This window comes from Aegilops tauschii, chromosome 5 (assembly GCF_002575655.3).
Source record: "Aegilops tauschii subsp. strangulata cultivar AL8/78 chromosome 5, Aet v6.0, whole genome shotgun sequence".
In the NCBI taxonomy this organism is placed as follows: Eukaryota; Viridiplantae; Streptophyta; class Magnoliopsida; order Poales; family Poaceae; genus Aegilops; species Aegilops tauschii.
This window is the reverse complement of record NC_053039.3, coordinates 491,473,847-491,480,562: the sequence shown is the minus strand read 5'-3', so window position 1 is coordinate 491,480,562 and position 6,716 is coordinate 491,473,847. Positions and strand designations below refer to the sequence as shown.

The 6,716-nt window shown below is 47.8% G+C and overlaps 1 long non-coding RNA gene across 1 annotated transcript; it reads right to left on the bottom strand.

Moving 5' to 3' along the window:
- Positions 1 to 3,699: 3,699 nt before the first annotated feature.
- Positions 3,700 to 6,256, bottom strand: LOC120964103 (uncharacterized). Its single transcript, XR_005755756.3, has 3 exons — positions 5,916 to 6,256; positions 4,255 to 4,359; positions 3,700 to 4,160 (listed from the first exon to the last, which is right to left on the bottom strand). It is a non-coding gene; the product is annotated as an uncharacterized lncRNA (long non-coding RNA).
- Between the last annotated feature and the right edge of the window lie 460 nt (positions 6,257 to 6,716).

Genomic DNA, 6,716 nt, shown 5'->3' with positions numbered 1-6,716 from the left:
CAGTGTAAGTGTGATGTTGTCTTGCAACCAATAGGGTTGCGGCTTTTCTTTTTCTTTGATCTTCGGATCCTCTTCATGTTGTTTTCCCGCTGCTTTCTGCTAAATCTAATTGAAGCCAGCAATTTGCTGGATCTTTCAAAAAAAATACTATACTGATACTACTACTGTATCTACTCATGTTGACCCTCGAATAATGACATGGGAGATCGAGCTGGGCAGAATGTCTTTGCGTGCAACCTTGAAATTCCATGCACGTACGTGCGTACGTACGATATGCCATCTTTGTCCTAGAACATTTTATGCGCGCATTGACGTGGAAGACTTGCTCTTTGCATGCATTGACGCGGAACACTAGCTCGAGATGAACATTGCACTATCACATTTCCTGTTTGTGATATTCCACGGCGTAGACTCACCGCGCACGGCACGGCGCCGCTGCGCTACGAGTACGTACGTCTATGTTCTGCATGCCTACCTTCGTCGATCTCCGCGCCCGTGGTCCGTGCACAGGAGCAGCGCGCTACTCGATACGGTCGACGCATGGATGATGGATGGCGTGTGTGGACCTCGGAACATTGGGGTGGTCACTCCGTCGACTGAGTGCCCCCGAACGAACCTGTTCTTTCTTCCTTTCTTCCAAAGGCGTGTGCGTGTCAGCGGTCGGTGCCGGGCAGTGGGCACACCATCGGCGCCGTGGCCCGCTGGCTAGCCTAAAGCTGCAGCGCGGCCATGCATGTGCAACACGCAGCGGCATCGGCGAGGCCACCAGCGCACCATGATTGAGCCAGCCCCGGCCCGGTCTTCCGGCGCGCGGCCTAGGCGGAGGGCACCTAGCCCAGCCAGCTCCCTCCGTCCGGCGATGGCCCAACCCGGCTGGCCGTACACCGGGCGGCGGAAGCGTCCAAAGGCAACGCGGCCACCTTTCGGGTGGGCGCCGATGCCTTTTCCGCGCGATTATTGCCCGGTTTCCCTACCTTTTGCCTCCCGTCCGGCTTGCGGTTGCGGTGGGGCGATCGATCGACCTGACCCCGACTGACGGTGACGGAGGCGGTGCATGCATGGGCGACACGGATATCCAAGGGGATCTCGTCGCTGCCAGCTCCGTTAGCGTCCGACTATCTGTACGTGTCAGCTAGTTGATTAAAATACCCTAAAAAAACTAGTCTATATACTACCTAAAAGAAATGTAAGGTTCCGTTTCCCCTCTTACGTTCCCCCTCTTCGTCCAACCCCTTCGTACGATCCCCCCTCCCCTCTAGCGATTTTTTTCTCCCGACACCGGTTTTCTCCCCACCGATTTTCTCCCTCTGCCGATTTTCTTTTCTCTCTCCAATCGACTCTATCTTTGGTAAAGAAATAATTCACATAAGGCAACCAAGCGGAATCAATCAACAATCAATCGAAACGCAATCAATTCATGCATGACAATCAATTCATTCATGACGGTGATAAATCTCCTTCCTTCTTTCAATCAAACGTTGATCAATCTCCTTCTTTCAATCACTTCCTTTTTCCTATCACCATGGTTTACTTGGCGCCAATGAAAATGAAAATAGTCAGATCAGTCAATATACGTCCTTGCGTTCTGAACCATGAGTCGTGTTAGAAGAGAAATCGGGTCTTAGCACTCATGCCGATGGGACCCAAGATGGGCCGTCCTGGCTCGAAGAGGGTCATGGCACCACCGCCTGTGAACTTCGTTCCCGCTCCCGTTGGCCCTCCACCGCCGATCGCCAGGCAACATTTTATCCATTCCTGCTTTTAGTTATTTGCATTAGGAAATATACAGAATTGTGCTCTTTGTCAACCAATTGCAGACATGTAAGGTTCAGCGAAATAGAAAACCTACATATATACAGTAGAGGTTGGGACGCAACGGCAAAGGTTTTGTATGCTCGCATCAAACATACCCGGAGTGGAGCAGCCATCTTTCACGCCATCCTCATCGACCAAACTGTAAGTATTTCTCTACTACCTAAAAGAAACGTAAGGTTCCGTTTCCCCTCTTACGTTCCCCCTCTTCGTCCAACCCCTTCGTACGATCCCCCATCCCCTCCAGCGATTTTTTTTCTCCCGACACCGGTTTTCTCCCCACCGATTTTCTCCCTCTGCCGATTTTCTTTTCTCCCTCCAATCGACTCTATCTTTGGTAAAGAAATAATTCACATAAGGCAACCAAGCGGAATCAATCAACAATCAATCGAAACGCAATCAATTCATGCATGGCAATCAATTCATTCATGACGGTGATAAATATCCTTCCTTCTTTCAATCAAACGTTGATCAATCTCCTTCTTTCAATCACTTCCTTTTTCCTATCACCATGGTTTACTTGGCGCCAATGAAAATGAAAATAGTCAGATCAGTCAATATACGTCCTTGCGTTCTGAACCATGAGTCGTGTTAGAAGAGAAATCGGGTCTTAGCACTCATGCCGATGGGACCCAGGATGGGCCGTCCTGGCTCGAAGAGGGCCAGGGCACCACCGCCTGTGAACTTCGTTCCCGCTCCCGTTGGCCCTCCACTGCCGATCGCCAGGCAACATTTTATCCATTCCTGCTTTTAGTTATTTGCATTAGGAAATATACAGAATTGTGCTCTTTGTCAACCAATTGCAGACATGTAAGGTTCAGCGAAATAGAAAACCTACATATATACAGTAGAGGTTGGGACGCAACGGCAAAGGTTTTGTATGCTCGCATCAAACATACCCGGAGTGGAGCAGCCATCTTTCACGCCATCCTCATCGACCAAACTGTAAGTATTTCTCTACTACCTAAAAGAAACGTAAGGTTCCGTTTCCCCTCTTACGTTCCCCCTCTTCGTCCAACCCCTTCGTACGATCCCCCCTCCCCTCCAGCGATTTTTTTTTCTCCCGACACCGGTTTTCTCCCCACCGATTTTCTCCCTCTGCCGATTTTCTTTTCTCCCTCCAATCGACTCTATCTTTGGTAAAGAAATAATTCACATAAGGCAACCAAGCGGAATCAATCAACAATCAATCGAAACGCAATCAATTCATGCATGGCAATCAATTCATTCATGACGGTGATAAATATCCTTCCTTCTTTCAATCAAACGTTGATCAATCTCCTTCTTTCAATCACTTCCTTTTTCCTATCACCATGGTTTACTTGGCGCCAATGAAAATGAAAATAGTCAGATCAGTCAATATACGTCCTTGCGTTCTGAACCATGAGTCGTGTTAGAAGAGAAATCGGGTCTTAGCACTCATGCCGATGGGACCCAGGATGGGCCGTCCTGGCTCGAAGAGGGCCAGGGCACCACCGCCTGTGAACTTCGTTCCCGCTCCCGTTGGCCCTCCACCGCCGATCGCCAGGCAACATTTTATCCATTCCTGCTTTTAGTTATTTGCATTAGGAAATATACAGAATTGTGCTCTTTGTCAACCAATTGCAGACATGTAAGGTTCAGCGAAATAGAAAACCTACATATATACAGTAGAGGTTGGGACGCAACGGCAAAGGTTTTGTATGCTCGCATCAAACATACCCGGAGTGGAGCAGCCATCTTTCACGCCATCCTCATCGACCAAACTGTAAGTATTTCTCTACTACCTAAAAGAAACGTAAGGTTCCGTTTCCCCTCTTACGTTCCCCCTCTTCGTCCAACCCCTTCGTACGATCCCCCCTCCCCTCCAGCGATTTTTTTTTCTCCCGACACCGGTTTTCTCCCCACTGATTTTCTCCCTCTGCCGATTTTCTTTTCTCCCTCCAATCGACTCTATCTTTGGTAAAGAAATAATTCACATAAGGCAACCAAGCGGAATCAATCAACAATCAATCGAAACGCAATCAATTCATGCATGGCAATCAATTCATTCATGACGGTGATAAATCTCCTTCCTTCTTTCAATCAAACGTTGATCAATCTCCTTCTTTCAATCACTTCCTTTTTCCTATCACCATGGTTTACTTGGCGCCAATGAAAATGAAAATAGTCAGATCAGTCAATATATGTCCTTGCGTTCTGAACCATGAGTCGTGTTAGAAGAGAAATCGGGTCTTAGCACTCATGCCGATGGGACCCAGGATGGGCCGTCCTGGCTCGAAGAGGGTCATGGCACCACCGCCTGTGAACTTCGTTCCCGCTCCCGTTGGCCCTCCACCGCCGATCGCCAGGCAACATTTTATCCATTCCTGCTTTTAGTTATTTGCATTAGGAAATATACAGAATTGTGCTCTTTGTCAACCAATTGCAGACATGTAAGGTTCAGCGAAATAGAAAACCTACATATATACAGTAGAGGTTGGGACGCAACGGCAAAGGTTTTGTATGCTCGCATCAAACATACCCGGAGTGGAGCAGCCATCTTTCACGCCATCCTCATCGACCAAACTGTAAGTATTCAAAGAAGATATGCTATCAAGTGATCTGCTAATAATATATTCAACATGCTGCTAATGTATGCAATAGATTTCCAGGGGGTCAAAATGGATGCAATTGCATTTGATCCATTTCAACCGATCGCATATCGCTTCAGCGACAACCTACGTGCCGGCTCAGTACACTTATTCAAAAAAGTTGGTTTTGAACCAGCAGCTATGCATCTGCCAGTTACATTGCCGGTGCCATGTGACTTTTACATCGTCCTCCACTCGCGCACTGAAATACTTCTTGCCAGGGCCAGCATTAACATCCCTTCGTTGCCGCCACGATTCATTGATTTTATAGATGTCTACAGCCTCAGAAACAGGATGCTTGCAGGTGCATTGTATCATCTCACAATGAATTTTGCTGACATGTAGTTGAGCCAGACTTTCTTAACAAATTCACATCATTTTTTCCCAGATGTCATTGGCATAGTGATGCATGTCAGCAAAATAATGTTACACAGGTCAGACGACCGTACCACACCATACCGACATGTGATGCATGGCAGTGGGCTAACATTTTATTGCTCAACCAGGAGGGAGTTTATCTACCTACGTGTCTGGGACCAGCATGTGTCACCCCACTTGATGCGGTGGGGACTAGCAAAGCAGGGGCTCTGGACTTTAGGTGCCACACTGCTTGAGGTCAACAGAGCACAACGTGAGTGCTTGTGTAATCGAAGAATGTTTAACATGACCATCTTATATAAAAATATGGATTGTATGTTGTTTTATTAAACCTATTTTGTACGGTTCTTGAAAACGACATACATGAGCCAGCTTGTCTTCCAACCAGACAACCAGCAGTCCTACGAGCTGGCAGCCTGCCGTGCGGCACTAGGAGATGCTCAACCGGGCCAGCTTGATTGTTCAACGAACGAGCCATGTTCACGTTCAACGAATGAGGAGGGTTCAAGTCTGATGCAAAATTCACTTCGATGCTCTATAATGATGTTCAAATGTTATTATGTTCGCACAACCACTTAGTGTTCGTCGCCTCTAAAACAGCTTCACAAGGATATATTTTTATAGTACGTGTTGTCATCATTATAAATCCAGCTAGATGAAAGAAATCAATGACAGATGAGATTCTGTCCGGGATCAACTGCTATATCTATGTTCTTTCCATTTTTTTTGTTTCCCCACTAATTCCTTGTGTAATAATGCGCATTAACTCTAATTAATTAATACGGGATCACTTTCCTATCCATGGTTGCATATAAGTCTGCTTGGCATATGAACCTCATGCACTGTTCGTGGCATTGGTTTCCTGCTGATCTGTCCCCGCCTCCAATTCAATCAGCTCGACTATCAACCCGGGTGCCACGCCGCTAAGATAAACGCACGCAGACTCCTATCTAATTTGGTTCGGTAAGACCTATAGTTTATTCATGTTTACCATGTATAATTAGCCCCATGTTTGTGAGCATCGACTCTATGCAAAGCGCATCCTGTTTACTATTTGGGCTTCGAGCATAATAGAATAGTATGCTTCAGATGAGGTTGCAGAAATACACGTACCCACATATAATCGGTGACTGGCTGGGAGAAGGGGGCCTCCATCCCTTTGCGATGCGCCGGCTGCAGCTCCTCTCCACGCCGCCGGAGCAAACTCCAGCACACAGAAACCGCTCAGCCTCCGTCTTCCGCGCGGACGCCGTCTCCCGGCCCGCCGTCACCGTAGCGCGCGCAGCCTGCCATCAATGGCGACAGCCCACGCAGCCCCCATCACCATGGCCAGGACGTCCGCCTTCAAGGACGGCGGCACCACATCCTCAACGAGCACAGCGGGATAGATCGACGCCGGACGCGACATCGCCGTCGAGCATCGCGAATTGCCGGCGTGGTTACGCCGGCAAGGAATTCGGCGCCGACGTAGCCGCTATCTCCTTCCTTTCCGTGAATGACGGCGAAAATTGGAGGATATTTTGGGTAGGGTTTCCACCGGTGCTGATTTTGCGATCGTGTTGTTGATCTGTGCCGTCCAGGGGATCGGACGGTGCGCATAGTGGCACAGCGGTGCTGGCAGGCCCAAGTTGGGCCAATTTAGAATGGATGGATGGTGGCACTTGATGTAATAGGCCGTTGACCAGATTAGTTCTCGTGGGTGGGCCAAATGTTATACTACGCTGTGTTTTTCTCTTGTACAACGATGCCTCCATTTCTTATATTTTCTCATGTGGACAATATCTAATGTATGGTAAACGGTCCTAAAAAAATAGTCTGATGAAATGTTGTGACTCAAGAGAATGCAAGATACTTGTGGTACCACGTGCTATTAATTTTATGGATATAAAATATGTATCATTTTAATTTGCATCA